This window comes from Geotrypetes seraphini, chromosome 2 (genome assembly GCF_902459505.1).
Source record: "Geotrypetes seraphini chromosome 2, aGeoSer1.1, whole genome shotgun sequence".
Lineage (NCBI taxonomy): Eukaryota > Metazoa > Chordata > Amphibia > Gymnophiona > Dermophiidae > Geotrypetes > Geotrypetes seraphini.
The window spans coordinates 33,104,343-33,125,995 of record NC_047085.1 but is presented as its reverse complement, the minus strand read 5'-3'; the positions used below and the strand labels follow the sequence as shown (position 1 = coordinate 33,125,995).

The window sequence follows — 21,653 nt, the reverse complement described above, 5'->3', positions numbered from 1 at the left end:
AATGTCTCGATCATGTCCCCTCTCAGTCTCCTCTTTTCAAGGGAGAAGAGGCTCAGTTTCTCTAATCTCTTACAGTACGGCAACTCCTCCAGCTCCTTAACCATTTTAGTCGCTCTTCTCTGGACCCTTTCGAGTAGTATCATGTCCTTCTTCATGTACGGCGACCTGGATGCAGTATTCCAGGTGGGGGCGTACCATGGCCCGCTACAGTGGCATGATAACCTTCTCCGATCTGTTTGTGATCCCCTTCTTAATCATGCCTAACATTCTGTTTGCTCTTTATGCCGCCTCTGCGCATTGCGTGGGCGGCTTCATTGAAGGAGCAGGGAGGCGGAGAGGAGGAGAGATGACGGCAACCTGGGGCAGTCTGCCCTCTGTCCCCCCCTTTCTATGCCACTGGTTGATCACACTATAAAGTCTGTTACTTTCCTTTGTTTAAAGAAAATCTCATTTCATTTACATAAATGTAGATCTCATCAACAAATAAAGTTATAAAATTTCATGTTAAAAACCAGGTTGTTGTTTTTTTTTAAATCACTCTATAAAATAATGCACATCCTGATATTTGCGCATATTCTAATGGGTGCCAATTAACTTCAGTAATTGATTATTAGCACCCAACTATGGATGATTCAGACCTCGTTAACTTAATTTGCATGTGCATCTTGGAAGGGTACACAAATTTGAGCATGTAAATGTGCAAGCCATATATAGAATCTTCACTCAGAGGGTGGTGGACACCTGGAACGCGCTTCCAGAGGAGGTGGTAGAGCAGAGTACGATTTGGGGGTTCAAAAAGGGATTGGACGAATTCCTGAAGGAAAGGGGAATTGGTTAGAGGGATACAAGGTAAAATGTTATATGTAAAAGATCACTAACAGATCTTTGACCTGGAGGGCCGCCGTGGGAGCGGGCTGCTGGGCACGATGGACCTATGGTCTGACTCAGCAGAGGCGATGCTTATGTTCTTATGTTCTTATTATAAAGCTTAATTGGAATACAGCATATAGGTACAAATGTGAACACATAATCATGTATGCTAGTCTTCTAAATATGTATCTAAAATGAACAACTGTGAATGGGAAAAATTGCATAAGAAAAAAAATATATTGACATGCACCCGCTATTTTAAAAATTTTCAATAGAAAATACAAAGACTTGAAATAAAACCTCTACATCTAGCAAACACATAAAAAAAATTGTCAGAAGTTAAACGCTTATAAACATGAAAAAAATCACTGAAGAGCTTAGCCCAGTCACTGGGCACAGAAGGCAAGAAAAAAAAAATCAGTCTTTGAAATGTATCTGGAAAAGTGTCAGGTAACTGTGAGCACCTACTCTACGAGGGAGTGCGGAAAAGTTCTCGGCCCAACCAATCAATGATCTGAAACATTGTGAAAAAAACAAAATTTCGTTTCTGCAAATTGGCACTTTCCAACACTCGTTTCAGCTACAGTGGCAAAATAACGCTCAGAATTTAGGAAGTTGGTTGCGTGGGCTGAGAACTTTTCAGTACCACTTCGTATGTAATAACAGTGAGCCAAGTATAGGACAATCAAACCCTTGTGATGTCACTGATGAGGTTAGCTCTTATTGGTGGAATGAGGCATTATGACATCACAATCTCAGCTCTTCACACTACGAGCTGGTGAGAAAAGTTCTCAGCCCAACCAAGAAGAGAATGACCGTGGATATGGTTCAATCAATAATCTGAAACAATATCAATTAAATTATAATTTCTGGTGGGAATCTTTATGCCACACTTTTAAACTGGAATTTATGATTGCCATACAACTGGGACATTATACGAAATTTAAGGAGGTTTGGGAACCATTGACAAAATTCTATAAGGAATGATTTTGCCCTTTGGTTATACACGTCCAGGGTGGGGAAATACCTTTAATATAATTTATTGCAATTTTTGTGTGCATAAAGGGGGGGGATGAGACATGTATTTGTTTTGAAATATAATTTGATTGAATGTAAGTGCTGTTTAAAGGGTTAAATGTCTGTATAATATGTTGCACTTACTGTTAGTTTTAAAATGAATAAAGATATATTTCTTTTTTAAATCTGAAACAATGTCAAAACATAGGACCTGTTTTACAAAACCGCACGGTAACAGCCCTGAAGCCCACAGAGATTTAACGCTCAGAATTTAGGAAGTTGGTTGCTTGGGCTGAGAACTTTTCAGTACCACTTCGTATGTAATAACTGTGAGCAAGTATAGGACAATCAAACCCTTGTGACGTCACTGATGAGGTTGGCTCTTATTGGTGGAATGAGGCATTATGACATCACAATCTCAGTTCTGGTTACCAGAGACTGAAACTCTTCACACTACGAGGAGGGGCTGAAAAGTTCTCAGCCCAACCAAGAAGAGAACGACTGGATATGGTTCAGTCAATGATCTGAAACAATTTGAAAAAACATAGAATTTTGTTTCTGTAAAGAGGCACTTAATGAAATAAAATAACACTCGTTTCAGCTACAGTAGCAAAATGATGCTCAGAATTTAGGAAGTTGGTTGCTTGGACTGAGAACTTTTCAGCACCCCCTTGTAGAATATGCTTAGAAAGTTTAGAAATTCTAATTAGCATTAATTAGTGCCAATTATCTGCAAAGCACACAGATGTGTGCCCTCAACTTTGGTTGCACTATACAGAATCAGGTACATAATGCGCAAATTAGCATGCGCTGTTAAACCTCCGAGCATACAGCTTCCGCACTTGTGCAGTAGCAGTTAAGATGCAATAATTCATGCGTTAACTGCGTAACACAACGAGCCCGATTGCTGGTTTATTTTGTTACATTTCAGCTTCAAATACATCAGTCAAAATGGTTAGTTGCATTTTTCACGTCATTTCCAAATGACTAAACACCCCTTGGTAGGGTTATTTTTCTTTCTTTTTATTATAGTTGTTTTCGTTATTATTAATTGATTGATTGATCTGTCCAGTTTATGAGAAAATCTTTATTGTGAACCGCTTAGATCTTGTTATGGCATTAGCGGTATCTAATATAATAAAACCCTAAGCCGCACATGCGCACTCCCACCTGCGTGCTCCCGTTTTCCGTGCGCTATAGGGCACCGCAGGTAGAAGTGCGAATGTGCGTAAATCTCTCTCTCTTTCTCTCTTCCCCCGAGGCAGATGTCGGCCGCAGCGGCTGTCGGCGGCTGCAGGCCGCGGCGGGCGAGCACGGAGCACGGATCCACCAGCAGCGGGTGCCGGTCAGCCCGAGAAACCCCTGACCTACAGGCCAGGCCGAAGTTTCTGTTTTAACTTAAAAGATGCTACAGTGGCTCCTCTCACGAGCTGCTCCTGCGTCGGAGAAGGCGGTGATCGTGAGAGGAGCTGCCGGAAAGTTACACTGGTCGGGGCTCGGGCTGTTCGGTCTGTGCAGGCTCCTCTCGCGGTAAATGGAGGGAGAGGGAATGCTGCGGCTACTGCACAGGAAAGTAGGGAAGGAGATAGGAAGAAAGACACATGGACAGGGGCAGAGAGAGAGACAGAAAGACAGACAGACAAAGGGGGCCAGGGAGGGAGAGAGACAGAAAGAAAGACAGCGGGAAGAAGAGAGACAGAAAGAAAAAGACAGGGGTAGGGAGAGAAACAGAAAGAAAGACAGACATATATTCTACCACCAGCGGGAGGAAGGGAGACAGAAAGAAAAGAAGAAAGACACAGGGACAGGGAGAGACACAGAAAGACAGACAGACAAAGGGGGCCAGGGAGAGAGACAGACAGAAAGAAAGGCAGCAGGACAGAGAGAGAGACAGAAATAAAGGCAGACAGACATATATTCTAGCACCCATTAATGTAACGGGCTAAAATACTAGTACAAAAATAGTCATTATTATTATTTATCCTGCCAGAACACTAAGGGCTCTTTTTACTAAGGTGCGCTAGCGTTTTTAGCGCACGCAGGAAATTACCGCGCACTACATCACGTGCTATGCTTCTAGAACTAACGCCAGCTCATTGCTGGTGTTAAGGTCTAGCACGCACGGCAATGTAATGTATTCTGCGCGTTAAAGCCCTAGCGCACCTTTCGAGCCCTCTTCCTACAGTTTTCTATATTCACATGCACAGAGTTTCCACACTTGACAGATTGGAACCGAAATCTGTGTTCGCTTGATCTGTAGGACAGGCAATCTTTATAGCTATTAATTGATGCTCATAAACATTGTTTATTCCTATTAAAAAAAATGGTGCTTGTAGTTTAGAGCAGTGGTTCCCAACCCTGTCCTGGAGGACCACCAGGCCAATCGGGTTTTCAGGCTAGCCCTAATGAATATGCATGAGAGAGATTTGCATATAACGGAAGTGACAGGCATGCAAATCTGTTCCATGCATATTCATTAGGGCGATCCTGAAAACCCGATTGGCCTGGTGGTCCTCCAGGACAGGGTTGGGAACCACTGCTTTAGAATACAAAGTTTGCATATGTTTAATGAAGGAAAAGCCATTCTTTGCTTCAATCATTTTTACATTTTTTTTTATTTGTATTAAGGATGGGAAAGGAAACTGCCATCTAGTCCAAATCTTATCCGCATTTCAAGTGAAATATTTGAAGTTTCCCATCGTAGCTGCTGAGGGCAAAAGGATCTTACCACCACCTCCCTCCCTTTAACAAAACCATAGCATGGTTTTTAACCCCGGCTGCGACGGTAACAGCTCCGACGCTCATAGAGCGTCGGAGCTGTTAGCGCCGTGGGCGGTGCTACAAACCGCGCTATGGTTTTGTAAACGGAGGGGTGAATGCGAGAGCGATGAGAAAAAATGTGCTTTGGTCTAGTGCAGTGGTTCCCAACCCTGTCCTGGAGGACCACCAGGCCAATCGGGTTTTCAGGCTAGCCCTAATGAATATGCATGAAGCAAATTTGCAAGCCTATCACTTCCATCATAAGCAAATCTCTCTCATGCATATTCATTAGGGCTAGCCTGAAAACCCGATTGGCCTGGTGGTCCTCCAGGACAGGGTTGGGAATCACTGGTCTAGTGACAAGACGGCAGTCTGAATTCTCTTTAATAAGCTTATCTTAAAAAAAAAAAAAAAAGGATAACAACAAAAGAGGATTTACGGATTTGTGCTTATTTTTACAAATGGAAAATCTTCGCTCAAGAGCTCTTAAAAATGTATCCCTAAGCTCTTGCTTCATTTCAAAGCACTGGAATGACAAGACCATTTTGAATCATGTGTAGATCAAACGGCCGCTGAAATATATATATACTCGTGTTCTCCACAAACGGTACTTCATAACATATTCATGTATAGTTTTTACTTGTTCATTGGTCTTCAGAAGTGCCAGTATTAGACAATTGGTTTGAGTGGCCAAATATCATGTGGCACTAGCCTCCTCATCAGACCGTTATGTTTTATATAAAGTGCTTTAATGCATTAGTGTTTCTATACTTCAGTGTGTGAGTAAATAAATAATCTTTCAACTTATCTTTTTTTCTGCATTTTCTGAGTTTTCCCTTTGTCAATAGTTATCGGGAAGGGACCTGTCACAAAATTTCCAGTGATCGGGATGGTGCGGAGCTAAAGCAGAAGGGGGGACTTTCTTTTGATACAGCCTTCAGGCGAAACATGTCGGAATGACAGGTCCCTTCCCGATAACTATTGACAAAGGGAAAACACAGAAAATGCAGAAAAAAAGATAAGTTGAAAGATTATTTATTTATCTACTCACGCACTGAAGTATTGAAGCACTAATGCACTAAAGCATTTTATATAAAACATAACGGTCTGATGAGGAGGCTAGTGCCACATGGTATTTGGCCACTTAAACCAATTGGCTAACACTGGCATATTTTATTTTTTTTTTGTAAATTATCTTTATTAACAACTGCAAAAGAACATATAACCATGAGCAGACGAATCATAAAACAGAGCAGCCAGAAACAACACAGGAGACTAGTACAGCAAATGGTGCTCATCACAAAAAAACCCCATGGGTGGATGCCCATCGCAATTGACATTTTGAGATAACAAACCCCAACAAACAGACACATACAAACCCCATGCCCTCACCGCAAACCACAACAAGCATTCCGCACTCGAACCTCCAGACAACCAAACACCCATAGGCTCACGCACACACACACAGTGGAGTGAATGGGCTCAAGAAATCTCGCGTATGGTAACGGCGGCCCTGGAAGATCGTCTGCATAAACTGCAATCTGCTGTGGAGGGCATTAACGAGAGATTCGAGTCCCACACTACTCGCATTGCAGTGGTAGAACAGCGCATTTCAGACGGGGAAAATACTGGCACTTCTGAAGACCAATGAATAAGTAAAAACTATAAATGAATATGTTATGAAGTACCGTTTGTGGAGAACACGAGTACAAAGGACTGCTGTACACATTACTTGAAAGGTATATAGAAACATAAATGTATAATCACTTACCAAAATGCACAACTACCACCATGACCATCAGCTGTATTCTAAACATTGTTTTAAGCCACAGAATGGGAATTAGTTACACCGCACAAACTCCTGCCTGGTGGATTAAGTACATGGTTATAAAGGGTTATAACTCCATGAAGAAGCTCAACAATCAGTTCATCGCCCTTCACAGTTTTGCATACGTTTATTTCTATTAAGAACACAAGAACAGCCATATTGGCGGGGAGAGTGTGGCGCAGTGGTTAAACCTACAGCCTCAGCATCCTGGGGTTGTGGGTTCAAACCCACGCTGCTCCTTGTGACCCTGGGCAAGTCACTTAATCCCATTACCCCAGTACATTAGATAGATTGTGAGCCCACCGGGACAGACAGGGAAAAATGCTTGAGTACCTGAATAAATTCATGTAAACCATTTTGAGCTTTCTTGGGAGAACAGTATAGAAAATTGAATAAATAAATAGTGTGAAAAGCTTCAGCCTCTGATAACCAGAGCTGGTACTGTGACATCATAATGCCTCAGTCTACCAATAAGAGCCAACCTCATCAGTGATGTCACAATGACTTGATTGTGCTATACTTGGCTCACTTTTACTACATTTTGATTTCTAGGGTGGCGCAGTGGTTAAAGCTACAGCCTCAGCACCCTGAGGTTGTGGGTTCAAACCCACACTGCTCCTTGTGACCCTGGGCAAGTCACTTAATCCCATTACCCCAGTACATTAGATAGATTGTGAGCCCACCGGGACAGACAGGGAAAAATGCTTGAGTACCTGAATAAATTCATGTAAACCATTTTGAGCTTTCTTGGGAGAACAGTATAGAAAATTGAATAAATAAATAGTGTGAAAAGCTTCAGCCTCTGATAACCAGAGCTGGTACTGTGACATCATAATGCCTCAGTCTACCAATAAGAGCCAACCTCATCAGTGATGTCACAATGACTTGATTGTGCTATGCTTGGCTCACTTTTACTACATTTTGATTTCTAGGGTGGCGCAGTGGTTAAAGCTACAGCCTCAGCCTGAGGTTGTGGGTTCAAACCCACGCTGCTCCTTGTGACCTTGGGCAAGTCACTTAATCCCCCCCCCCCCAATGCCCCAGGTACATTAGATAGATTGTGAGCCCGCTGGGACAGACAGGGAGAAATGCTTGAGTACCTGAATAAATTCATGTAAACCGTTCTGAGCTCTCCTTGGAGAACAGTACAGAAAACTAAATAAATACTGGGTCAGACCAATGGTCCATCAAGCTCAGTAGCCCGTTCTCACACTGGCCACTCCAGATCACTAGTACCTGCCTAAAACCCGAGGATCTAAGTCAGGGGTGTCAAAGTTCCTCCTCGAGGGCCGCATTCCAATCGGGTTTTTAGGATTTCCCCAATGAATATGCATGAGATCTATTAGCATACAATGAAAGCAGTGCATGCAAATAGATCTCATGCATATTCATTGGGGAAATCCTGAAAACCCGACTGGATTGCGGCCCTCGAGGAGGGACTTTGACACCCCTGATCTAAGTGTTAGAAACGGAGAGTAGGCAAGGTATTCAATTTCTAGCATATTGAATATAATTTACCACTGGCTTGAAACCCCTCCCCCCCCCCCCCCAAATCATGAGCTAACTCCAAATCCAGCTTTTAAAAATCTAACCCCTTAAATATATGAACTTGAATGTCCAATTTTACACTTAGAACTTCACTAACTAGATTCAGTAAATAGTTTCCAAATTTGGGTGCCAGAAAAAAATCATTAATTTCTTAATCATTTTTTGATTTTATTTCCCTTCTCCCATTGTATTTTCCTTTTATATAGTCTTTCTATAAAAATTGTATTTCCGCCCCTTTTTCCTATTGTTTTAAAGATTTGAGTTTGTCTGTTTAGTCCTAGTTTGTCCAATAATTTAATATATATATATGTTTTACATTGCAGACACGTCTGTCTTCTTGTAATTTTTAAATTTTGTTCAACGCTTTGTACTGCTGGATAAGCGTTTAATCAAATACATTGAATAAACAATAAACAAGCATGGAGTGCTATTCTATAAAGTAGCGTCTCTCAAACTGTGTGTCATGGTACAACGGTGGGCCCCGAAGAGATTCCAGGCTTGCCACGAGAGATTCCAGAATTTTACTTTATTTTTTTAAAATTCCCTTCATAAGTATACCCTAGAATAGATGACGTGTAAGTCATGTACGCAAGAGTCTGTCAATGCCATGAGCATCTGTGCGTGTAAGACTACAACCACCAGACAAGCATCATTCTGTGACGTGATTGGTCCTTGAAAACTAACTGAAGTAATTTAATTTTTTTATGCAGTAGTTATCCTAAGTTGAGCAACAAAGCAATCAAGGTTTTGTTGCCATTTGGATTTTCTTATCTTTGCGAACTTCGAATTTCAGCTCTGACCGGAATTAAATCGAAAAAGGAGAACTGCAAATGGTGGATGATGAAATGTATGTTTGCTTGTAGACTATCGAGCCGTGTTTTAAGTTAATTTGCACTCAAAAACAAGCACATCCATCACGTTGATTAACAATTCTATACTATCTACTTTAGGGCTCCTTTTACGAAGGTGCGCTAAGCATTTTTGCGCACGCAACAGATTAGCACACATTATTGCACGCGCTAGCTGAAACTCTACCGCCTGCTCTAAAGGAGGTGGTAGCGGCTAGCGCGCGTGGCAATTTAGCGCGCGCTATTCTGCACGTTAAGGCCCTAACGCGCCTTCGTAAAAGGAGCCCTTAGTTTCATTGTGGTTACAATTACCCATACATAGCTTAAAGAACTTTAAATACGTAAATTTCTCTCCAATTAAAATTTTTTGTTGGCTTTGCAATTTTACAATTTCAATTTTAAATGTGCCGTGAAAAACATTTGCTCCGTTTAGTGTGTCAGAGCTAATTAGGTTTGAGAGACACTGCTATAAAGCGTACTCCGACTTGAGCTTTCTTTATATAATAACGCTTGAAGACCATTCCTGGAGTCAAATTTGGGCACAAAAACTTTATGTAAATGCTGGCACCCAACTCTTGGCATTTGGAGATAGGAATAGCGCTATTTTATAACGGCTCATAGACCAAACCACGTGAGACAATTGTGTGTGGACAAACCAGCCCAGATAATCGCGTGCAGGAGTCAGCGCGCTGGATTTTAACAGTATTTTAAAGCACAGTGAGGGGGTGTGGGAGGGAACCCCCCCCCCACACACACTTTTGTTAGAAATGTTGGCGCTCCCATTGGGGTGTGTGGGGGGGGGGGTTTAAAAAAAAACCCATTACAGAGGAAATGGCTTTTTTTCCCTGTTTTTTAGGGAAAAATTACTGTTTCCTCTGTAATGGGGGGTTTGCTCCCCACCCCAACGGGAGCGCCAACATTTTTAGATAAAGTGGTGAACTCCAGCGCGCTGACATCCTGTGCGCGATTGTCTGGCCAGGTTTGTCCGCGTGCGATTGTCTCGCCCGCTTTTGACTGGACACCTTCATAACTCTGCATGCAATTTTTGGGAATGCTCCCCCGCCCCCTTAGCTACCCACTTTTTGAGTTATGCACTAGGGCCCAGATTCTGTATACAGCGCCAATATCAGCAGCCACCTAAAAAATAGTGGGCTGATCATGTATCAATCACGCAAAGGCACCATACAGAGAATCGAGCCGCCAGAAAAGATAGGCGCCAGAAATGTAGGCCAGGGTTTACCATGAGCAGCGTTAGAGAATTGCTGCTAAGCCGCTGACTCCTTTGCATTTTAAAAGGTGAGGGGGACTTTGGAACGGGGTGGGGAGAAGGGAAGAGCATCCCGGCCCACAGTAGTCCCCTGGAGCAGCTGATTTTTAAATGAAGGGAGGGATGCTGGATAGGAGGGTCATATAGTGGACCCGGGGAAGCGAGGGAAGGAAGGAAGTAGTGGTGTCGTAAGGGAGGGTGGTCTGCCCCGGCGCCGTCTTGGTGGGGGCACTTGCACCCGTCCTCCTGTCCACCCTCCCCCCACTCCTTCTCGAGCCCTCCTGCCCGTGTTGGCGTCAGTTCTTCTTGACATCACTTCTGGGTCCTGCGCCCAGGAAGTGACATCAGAGGGAGAGCCAACACGACGCGGGCAGCAAGTTCGTGATGCTGCTCGCGCTGGAAAAATTAAAGAGGGATGGAGGAAGGGAAGGGGGGCGCGCATGGCAGAGGGGGTTGGAAAGAAGGGAGGGGCAGAGAAAAGGGTGTGGGAGGGTTGCCACTGCCCCATGCAGCGCCACTGGAAGGAAGGAGGATGAAAGGGATAGATATTGGACGGGAGGGCATATGGTAGGCAGGGAAACTGGGGGAGGGGGCAGAGAGGAAAGGAACTGAGGGGCCCTTCCTTAATTTCTGCCCTGTGCCCCAGCAGTTCTAACACAGACCCTCATCTCTGTGTGTGACTATGTACACATATTTATTTAGATTTAGACATCTTTCTCAGTAGTGGCTCAACGTGAGATACATTCAGGTACACTAGGATTTTCCCGTCCCCAGAAGACTTAACCCCTTAATTAAGTTAGGCACCTACATTGGCTAGGCGCACTGATGTAGGTCAAAACAAAAAGGCCCAATCTTCCACAGAAGAAGGAGCAATCCAAAAGACAACAAACTGTGGAGAAACATAATGTTCTTGACTTTCCTTTATTTCTTCACGATAGCTTCGAACAATGGTCAAATTAGTCCACATCAATCATATACAAGACGACCGTGACCCGACACGGGCCGTGTTTCGGCTGACAAACCTTTCTCAAGGGTCCAGTCAAAAAACAGGTAGTTGGTATTACGTTGTACTGTGTATTTGCGCACAGCACTCGTTTGGATCTTCACTTCAGACTCTTCAAGACTGCAAATCAATTTTGTGATACCAACTACCTTGTTTTTGACTGGACCCTTGAGAAAGGCTTGTCAGCCGAAACACAGCCCGTGTCGGGTCACGGTCGTCTTTTATATGTTTGATGTGGACTAATTTGACCATTGTTTTAAGATATCTTGAAGAAATAAAGGAAAGTCAAGAACATTGTGTTTCTCCACAGTTTGTTGTCTTTTGCACTGATGTAGGTGCCTGGCTTTATACATGCTTTATAGACCGGGATAGTGCCAGAACTCACGCACAACTTATAGGCCCAAGGATTTACACCAGGGTTAGGGAACTCCGGTCCTCAAGAGCCGTATTTCAGTCGGGTTTTCAGGATTTCCCCAATGAATATGCATTGAAAGCAGTGCATGCAAATAGATCTCATGCATATTCATTGGGGAAATCCAGAAAACCCGACTGGAATACGTCTCTCAAGGACCGGAGTTCCCTACCCCTGATTTACACCAACTAAATCTTGGAATAAATCCCCGCGTAGGTCCCCCCCCCAAAAAAAAAAATTCTATAATAGTGCATGCGTCATTAGTGAATGCCCCTGACCCTTCCATGGCCAAGCCCCTTTTCCATTGTGTGTTATAAAATTTGCACATGCACCTTCATAGTATAGCAAGATGCATGCACAATCTAAATTGTTGCTAATTAGTATGCAATTATTGATGCTAACAGCCTTAATAATTAAATTGCACAAGCAAATTGGGCACACACCTAAATCTGTGCACACATTTTTAAGCACCATTTAAAGAATTCCCCTGTGGGTGTCTACCTTCCCTTATAGAATAGGATACTAGAAGGCATCCTTTGCTACAGAATCACCATCACGTCCATAGATCTTTTTTAATGGCTGCCTTTCAGCTGAAAATTAAAAAAATGCAAAAATCTCTCAGATTTAAAAAAAAAAGAAATCCAAAATGCAGTTGCGTAGAATTCTTAACTCGTTTTTAGAGTTTTGGATGCTGAGAAAAGAAAATATGCTGAAAAGCTTTTGGGTAAACATCTCTGCAGGCCGTATGGTTACATTTCTGATGTGCAATACTACAAAAGATACTCTGCACCTGCTTGATTATTTTAAAGCTCTTCGCTCTAAGTTTTGGCAACTGCATCCTTGCATCTGAATTCTCCTTTTCTGATGCACAGTCCTATTTTCTAGTACCTGCGCTTCTTCCATCCCCCTTTTGTGGGTTCAGAGCTGAAGTTCAAAGTTAACCCCCATACAGATGCAATATTCTACAACACGCATTCAAGTGATTATCAAACCCATCTCTGTTATACAATAAGCATCTGATATTTGCAATAGCGGCATAATTTAAAACTAAAATTCCTTCATACCATTTGATAAATCTTGGTTGATTATTTTCTTTCAAAAGTGATTGTTCATTTCTTTGTAATTACTGCTCAGTCTTCCTTCCAGTTCTCATCTCTTGTTTTATAAATAACTACCTCATTATTTTCATTTTAACAAATGAGTATAAATCTTTTCAGAAAGCATGGGCAAAGAAAATAGCTTATCTTACCTTGTAGATTAATGCACGAAAGCAGCTGGATGGGGGGGGAATGGATTTCAACAAGATTGGTGGTTAGTGATTTATACCTAGCTGGATGCATTGTTACCCATGTGACCACTGTCCTAACCAACCCCACTTCAACGTTTATCAATTGATCCCTTAATGGGATGCCTACGGGTCATTATGCTCTGTGTTATCCGAAAAGCAATACAGATGTAAAGGATACATATAATAAATCATCTTTTTTCTGGTGTGGCATCCACTGCATGATTGCTCGATTTAATGCTGCTTGAATTACCCCTTAAATAACAAATACCTTATTGTTGGCACGTCATCTGCAAAGCTCCATGTTAATATTCATTTAATAAGGTAATCATGTTAATAAGGTAATGAGGTAGCATTTAACGATGACAGATAAGTGAAATCTATTGAGCACTGGGATCTCTGCTGACCAGGAATTAAAAGATGGCTTTTGTCTAATCTCCTTTGGTGTATTATCGACCGATGCTCTTTCACTTTTTAATGACCATTCTTCATACAATGCTAATGAAAGATCGCTATATGATTTTCCTCCCCCCCTTTCCCCCCCCCATGCTCAAGTTCTGGGCAGCACTTAAGAATAGCGATGAGACTAAAAACAATGACAACCTTGAAAAAGAAAATTTGTTCTCCTTATAGGATAAAATGTCCCATCATGCAATGCAAATTTATAGTTTGGATTTGTGGAATGAGAATATAACATTCACTGTTATTTCAAGGGAATCTTTGGCCTTCGGTTAGAAGAGTAACAGATTCAGCTGGTCAACAGTGAAGCTTAGCACTGAGAAATGATCGCACTGGTGGCCTTTTCCATCCTGCTTTATTATAGTAGTTACTGGAAGCGCAAAGACTGGAATTTCTGAATGGCTGGTGACAAAAAGATCACGCTTTCAAGCAAATCCTATTTATAAGAGCTTAAGAAAAGCCATGCCGAGTCAGATCGAGGCTCATTGAGCCCAGCATCCTGTCTCTGACAGTGGCTGGCCTGGGTCAGCCCCCAAATTCTGCATGTGGCGCTTTGAGCTGTACGTGTAATTTTGGGTGCATGCCCAATTTGCATACACAATTTAATAATTTAGGAAAGCAATAGAAACATACCTTTCCACCTAACTTCCCCTGCCCACGATTGATGGATTACAAAGAAATGTACATTGGTACTAGATCCATGGTATGTTTCGTGTTAGGATAACAATTTGTCCTGTAACTATGGCAAATTGTAACCCGTTAACTCAGTGTATCGCAAACTATACTGTATCAACCTTGTCCTGTCACTACGTTGCCCTATTTAAATTTTATTTTTCTATTATTTCTTTTCTAAAACTCCAATTTTAGCAATTGTAAACCGTCCAGATATTTGTTTGATGGTCGGTATATCAAACTGTAAATAAACTTGGAAACTACCGCGAGACACCGGCAAGGAGGAGAAGCACTGGTGCCGGCTGACTGCTTCCATGACATATCTCTCACAGCAAGAGATGCGTCCTATAGGCAGTCAGCAGGCGCCAGCGCCTCTCCTGCTCTCCGCACCTTTCCCTCTCCAGTACCCCACCCCCATCCACCCACAGCCTTGCCCTGTTCCGCCCCCCCCAACCCCATACAAAACCCCAACCCCAGCCCCATACAAAACCTGTCTTTTCGAGCCCACGTCTGGAGGGTTTCTGCGCATTCGATGCGATGATGTCACACGCATGTGTGTGATATCATCGCGTCATATCCACATATACACAGAGACCCTTCAGACGCAGACCCAAGCTCAATGATTTTCACAACCAGGACAAACTGCCGGGTTTTCAAAACTCATCCAGACACCTGGACAGTAGTGCTGCCTGATTCACGATTCGAATCGATTCACCGATTCATTTTGGGTGAATCAGTTCGAATCGATTCAAAAGCCAAAAAAATTGGCCTCCCGATTCGGCGTCTGACCCTCCCCCCTTCACCCCCTAAAGCAGGATCGGCAGCGCTGCCTCTTGCTGGCCGGCCGCTGCCGCTCCTGTTTCAGAGGGCAATTGGGAAGTGTAAGTGCTTCTGTCCGGCTTCCCCCCTGGCCTCCCGGCATCGACTTACCTCATTTAATCAGCCTGCATAAGATCGCTAGTGTTAGTGATCTTTGCAAGCTGCCGTCAGGTCTTCCGAGCTGTCTTCTCTCTGCCGCAGTCCCGCCCCTCCTCTGACATCAGACCTTCAGGGGAATGGGCCCTGGTGTAGAAGTACACAGAGAGAGGGAAAGGGAGGGCTTCAAAGAGATGTGCATATGCCAGACTTTGGGGGCGAAGAAATAATGGGTCTAAAAATAGAGGAGAGGGAGAGAGATGATGGGTAATGAGATTAAGGGAGGGAAGGAACAGAGAGGGAGAGAAATTGGACACAAGGGGTGGTGTGGAGGGGGATAGAGATACTGGATAGGAGGGTAGTTGGGAAAAGAAAGGGAGAGATGGTGGACCCTGGGGTGGTGGGGAAGGAGGGAGAGATGATGGATGAAAGGGTAGTTGAGAAAAGGTGAATCTGTGGATGGAGACGAAAAAAAAGGAAAGATGCCAGACCTCTGGGGGAGGGAAGAGAAACGGAAGGGGAGGACAGAGATGGCAGATTGATGATTAGCACGGAGAAAGAAGAAAGAAGGAGACCCTGGCAAGCAAGTTATCAGAAGACAACCAGATCCTGGGACCAACAAAAGGTAGAAAAAATAATTTTATTTTCCGTTTTGTGATTACAATTTGAAACATGTACCTTGCCAGAGCTGGTGTTAGACCGCAAATGTGAGCTAGGATTTAACAGAGAGAGAGGAAAAGGTCTTTTTTGTTTGTTTACACCACAGCGCCAGTGTGGTTAGAAGAAGGCAAAGGGGGTGAAGAGGCTATAAAAGTGGTAAAGAGGTTATAAAATAAACCCACCAGGAATTTTAAAAAAACCCACTCAATTGGGCAGGAAAATCGAATCGAAAAATCGATTCAATAGTCAGAATCGAAATGAATCAAAAAATTTTTTCCTGAATCAAGCAGCACTACTGGACAGTCCTCTACAATAAGGACATGTCTGGGTAAATCCGCACATCTGGTAACCCTAACAGTGAGAGGTTGGAGAAACTGGGCCTCTTCTCCCTTGAAAAGAGGAGACTGAGAGGGGACATGATTGAAAATTCAAGATAATAAAAGGAATAGACTTAGTAGACAAAGACAGGTTGTTCACGCTCTCCAAGGTAAAGAGAACGAGAGGGCACTCTCTAAAGTTAAAAGGGGATAGATTCCGTACAAATGTAAGGAAGTTCTTCACCCAGAGTGTGGTGGAAAATTGGAACACTCTTCCGGAGGCTGTTGTAGGGGAAAACACCCTCCAGGGATTCAAGACAAAGTTAGACAAGTTCCTGCTGAACTGGAACGTATGCAGGTAGGGCTAGACTTAGTTAGGGCCCTGGTCTTTCACCGAAGGGCCACCATGGGAGCGGACTGCTAGGCATGATGGACCACTGGTCTGACCCAGCAGCGGCAATTCTTATGTTCTTGTGGTGACTGGAGAGTCTAGTAGGACCAGGAGGTCACAGAGACCAGAGTGACCATGAGGACTTGGCCTACACTCTCAGGTAAGCAGCGAAGATCTATACTTACCTTACCCAAACACCTACAACATCCTCTCCTTCACTTCTCCGTTCCCAACAATCCCAAACAACCCCTCCCCCCCTAATAAAAAAATAAAAATCCCTTTATCAAATTAACCCATTCCTTATCTAATCTTTCAGGTGCCTGGCTCATAGCATAGGCCAGACTAGGTAGGCTCCTTAACTTAATGATACTTTCACAATTTGTTTTCATTTGATTAATCTTGCACAGATGAATTAGTTTGCTTCAGGACCAGAGGACAGAAATGTAGCTGAGTTCATTGAAAGATCTAGAATAAAATAACCTAAACTGCTGAATATACAGGGTGGGTCAAAAATAGGTATACCGAATTTATTCATTATTTCTTTTTATTTTATAGGTACTGAATAAGTATAATACAGTACTGAACGATAATCAAGTAAAAGTGAAATGATGTAACCGATACAAAAACTTCATGCAAATGTTATTCATGACACCTGTAAAATAAAAAGAAATAATGAATAAATACCGTATACGTACTTTTGGCCCACTATGTATATCTTCCTATTAATTAACATTTATTTTGACAGCTCTTCAAATGAGCTCATTCTACACCCTAGTAAACAGAACCCTCTGACCTCGGTGGCAAAAGCTTACAGGCATATAGATTTCTAGTAGAAAAATATTTCTAGCTCCTCTCCCTGGGAAAGGACAAACTGGAATCTGGATACCAGAGGACAGAAAGGTGGTAAAGGTTACCCTAGGGGGTTGATGGAATGACTAGATATGCCTTAAGAGAATTTCTCTTATTTGGCAGTGGAGTTTGCTGCGTTGCTTTAGAATTTGATGTGTATCATTTGGCTCAGCCTTAACTCAATGTCTGCCCACTCCTTCGGTTCCTCTCTGTTACGTGTGTCTCTAGCACTCACTGTAGAACTATTTCCTCTCAGTGTTATGCGCAGTCTTCTGCGTGTAGTGGGAGCTGTGCTGTTTTCGGGAGCGTTCCAAGATGAAACGCACCCTGTGCAACACGACCCGTAGCACTTCTGCTTCGCCTGCTGTTTCGTGACTAAGTAGGGGAAGCAAGTGTGCCCTGTGCAGCTGTACCTCCCCACCTTCCAAGACTACGTTGACTGGCAATGGCAAACCAACATTGGTTCTCTGTGCTTTTTAGTTCTTATTTCAAAAGTACTTGTATTCATTTAAAAAGCACTTTAATTGAATGCTCCTTAACTGAGAGATACATTCCAATAGTCCATAGTCTGTTATTGAGAAAGACATAGAGGAAGCCACTACTTGCCCTGGATCGGAAGCATGGAATGTTGCTACTCCTTGGGTTTTGGCCAGATACTAGTGACCTGGATTGATCACCGTGAGATTGGGCTACTGGGCTTGATGGACCATTGATCTGGCCCAATATGGCTGTTCTTATGCTCTTACATATGCCAAGTAAAGAACAATCAAGCCATTGTAACATCACTAATGAGGTTGGCTCTTAGGCACTGTGGAATGAGGCATTATGACATCACAATTAGAGAATGACACGGTGACGGTTTACCCGCGGCCACCGCATTTAAGCCGCGGGTCACCGCCGAAAACGGGGAAGAAAACTAGCAGTCGCTGCGGTGACGGGGACAAGGCCATTCACCGACCGCGGAAACGGTGAACAGGTTTGTCCCCGCGGGCCAATGTACCCCCTTCTAGGAACCGCTATTTACCTGTGTTTCACCGTGCTCCTCATTTGTCAGATCAACCCTTCCTGCCAATCGCAGCAGAAGGGTACCCAACCCCTCCTGCCGGTCCTCCCAATGGCCTCCCCTAAGATCGCCGGCAGGAGGGTACCCAACCCCTCCTGCTGGACCCCCCCCCCCAACGAACCCTCCCACCCCGGAACCCCCTTAGTCTTACTTTCCAAGTTGGACCGGACAGCTCCTCGCTCGTCTGGCCAGCAGGCCTGCCTCCGTCCAAATGAGGCGGGCCCGCCCCTCGCCTCCCCTGCCTAACCCACAGGATCCTAGGGCCTGATTGGCCCAAGCACCTAAGGCCCCTCCTATAGCGGGAGTGGCTTTAGGTGCCTAGACCAATCAGGCCCTAGGATCCTGTGGGTTGGGCAGGGTAGGGGCGGGCCCGCCTCATTTGGACGGAGGCAAGCCTGCTGGCCATACGTGTGAGGAGCCGTCCGGTCCAACTTGGAAAGTAAGACTAAGGGGGTTCCGGGGTGGGAGGGTTCGTTGGGGGGGGGGTCCAGCAGGAGGGGTTGGGTACCCTCCTGCCGGCGATCTTAGGGGAGGCCATTGGGAGGACCGGCAGGAGGGGTTGGGTACCCTTCTGCTGCGATTGTCGGGAGGGCCGTTGGGGGGGTCTACAGGAGGGGTTGGGTGCCCTCCTGCCGTGATCGCTGGGGGGAGGGGAGACTTGCAGCCGTAGCCGCGGTCACTATGCTAATCACGGCAGGGAGATCTTTGCCGCGATTAGGTACAGCGGCCGCGTCTACTTACCATGTAGGCTAACATTGTAAGCATTTAAAGTACATGTCGTGTTTGTTTTTGCATTGCTAGCCCCAGGGGTGGTGGAAGATTAGTGATTGAAAAACTGTATGAAAAATAACTATTTTAAATTTAGTGATCAAAATGTGTCAGTTTTGAGAATTTTTATTAATTAATTTTTTCTCTGCGTGTTTTGTTTTTGTATAGTTATTAACTAATATTTAACTAAGTTTTAAAGTTTTAAAGAATGTTTCCTTTATACGTAAATAAAGAAAAGTGAATGGGATTGCAGTGGCGGTGACGGGGCGGTGAATGGGGTGGCAGTGGCGGTGACGGGGCGGTGAAGAGGATGGTGAGACGGGGACGGGGCGGTGACGGGGATGGTGAGACGGGGACGGGGCGGTGACGGGGATGGTGAGACGGGGACGGGGCGGTGACGGGGACCAATTTTTTCACCGTGTCATTCTCTAATCACAATCTCAGCTCTGGAATGTTGCATTCATTGGTGTTCCAGAATCTTGCCTATCTTTGAGAATGTTGCTACTCCTTGGGTTTTGGCCAGGTACTAAGGACCTGGATTGGCCACTGTGGGCGGGAATAGGGTGGGCATGGGGCGGGGCAAGGGGGGTCTGGATTTTCCGAAAGGAAAATCTAGCAACCCTATACCAGGAACCACTAAAATTGTTAACCCCTCTCTTATGGAATGAAAGCTGCCAACAATAAAAAGAGCTGTGGTGCACTGAAAAAGGGCTCCCTTGATAAGGAGAAGCTCAAAAACTATCAAGCAGTCTCCAACATTCCTTTCCTGGCAAAACTTACAGAATGGATAGTCTACATTCAACTCAATGAACAGCATCCTCCCCCCCCCCCCCTTTATTCCTCTTTCTTGGAATTCCTCTAACCCCAGTTCCACCAGATCCACCCCAAAACTGAAACTCTCCTTTCCCTACCTAAAAGGCGTCTCCCTTGTAGGAAAACTAGGTTCCTCCCTCCCTTTTAGAATCACTGAGCTCTGGAACAACATTATTTCCCCTCTTAGGAATCTGAGCTCCCTCCAACTCTTCCGTAAACATCTGAAAACCTGGTTATTCTCAAAAATGTAACTCTTCCTCCCTCTCTGATTATTCTAGTCCTCTAAATTTCCTCTTCATCCTTCCCTCCTCTGAGGTTCCTTTCTACCCTAACTCCTGTTAACCTTGTCGAGCTTTGCGAATGTAGAGATGATGCGGTATACAAACCTAAGGTTTCGTTTAGTTTAGTAATTAGTTAGACCCATGTCAATCTGGCTTCAGACCTGGGTACGAAACAGAGACAGTTCTTGTATCCCTTCCCAATGATCTGCAAAGAAACTATGACGGGGGGAGGGGGGGATCTGCCTCGATACTAGTGTTGCTGGATACATACTCAACCAGAAACAAACAATCCAATCAATCTGCAGTAGAAAAGTCAAATGACAAAACACAGAAAGGATATTGCAGAGCTGATGTACAAGGGTATACAAGTCTAATCTTTATTAAGAGAGATGCAATGTAGCATTCCAAACAAATGGTCCTCTTGTGCGAGTACACGGGACCCAACATGGTCCATGTTTCGGAAAGCACTCCTTCGTCAGGGATCCACAATGTAGAGGTACATCAACGTAGAGAACCTGAATAAAACAACTGTCCTTAAAAGTTAACATCCAGTTGTTTTATTCAGGTTCTCTACGTTGATGTGGACCCCTGACGAAGGAGTGCTTTCTGAAACATTTGTTTGGAATGCTACATTACATCTTTCTTAATAAAGATTTGACTTTTATACCCTTGTACATCAGCTCTGCAGTAACCTTTCTTTGTTTTACCAGATACATACTGTGACGGGGCCAGGGGTAAGCCTAGCGCTGGCAATACGGCTCCCGCCCCAGGCGCAAGTATTAGCACTCTTTGGAGGACCACTCTGGAATAAGAACAGCAGAGAAAAAGAAAAGGGAAAAAAAAACCCTTCCACCAATAATTGTCAGTTCTAAGTTTTATTATCCAGTTCAGTTTGCACTGGTTCTGATACAGCCACACCGGCTGATGAGGCTAGGAAGAGATTTATCACAAACAAAAGTTCTCATTTACAGCAAGTCCATGCTTCAGTCAGGAAAAAAAAACCAAACACCAAAATCATTTCCTTTTAAACAGGATTTCTCTTTCTCATAGTTCTGCAGCCAGGCTTTGCACAGTTCTGGGCAGCCTTCTGGTTTCTTCAGGAAGTTCAGGGCAGCCTCTGTTTCTTCAGGAAGTTCTTCCCACCTGACAACCTGAATTATAAATACCCCCCGCTACCCTTTTATTTCTGGGCAGAGGCTGGGAACCATCCACCTTTGTTTTAATGGTCTATGATTCCCCTCTCAAAAGTTCCCACTATCAGGGATGTGCAATGTTAGGTCAATGAATCCACTCCGGGCTTTATTTCTCCTTTTAACATTAGTTAGCATTACCCATCCTCCACTCACTATGTTTTGCTTGCATACAGGGATTCTGGTTTAATTTCTGCTATTAAGCAATGCTCATATTCACACATCACATTACATTTCTAGCAAAAACAAAGATATATAAATTTCTACCTTTGTTGTTTCTGCTTTCCTCATCTTTTTGTCATTCTCTTCCATCCATCCACTGTCTGCCTTCTCTCTGCCTCCTCCTTAGGGCATCTGCTTTATTTCTATGCCTCTACCAGAAACTGACTCTCCCTCCAACCTCCCCCCCCCCCCCACACACACAGAATTAGTCTGGC

The 21,653-nt window shown here is 44.0% G+C and overlaps 1 protein-coding gene across 1 annotated transcript in view; it reads right to left on the bottom strand.

Moving 5' to 3' along the window:
* The window catches only part of OC90 (otoconin 90), a 140,886-nt gene that overhangs the window by 118,453 nt on the left and 780 nt on the right, over positions 1–21,653 (bottom strand). The gene's annotated exons all lie outside the window — the stretch shown is intronic.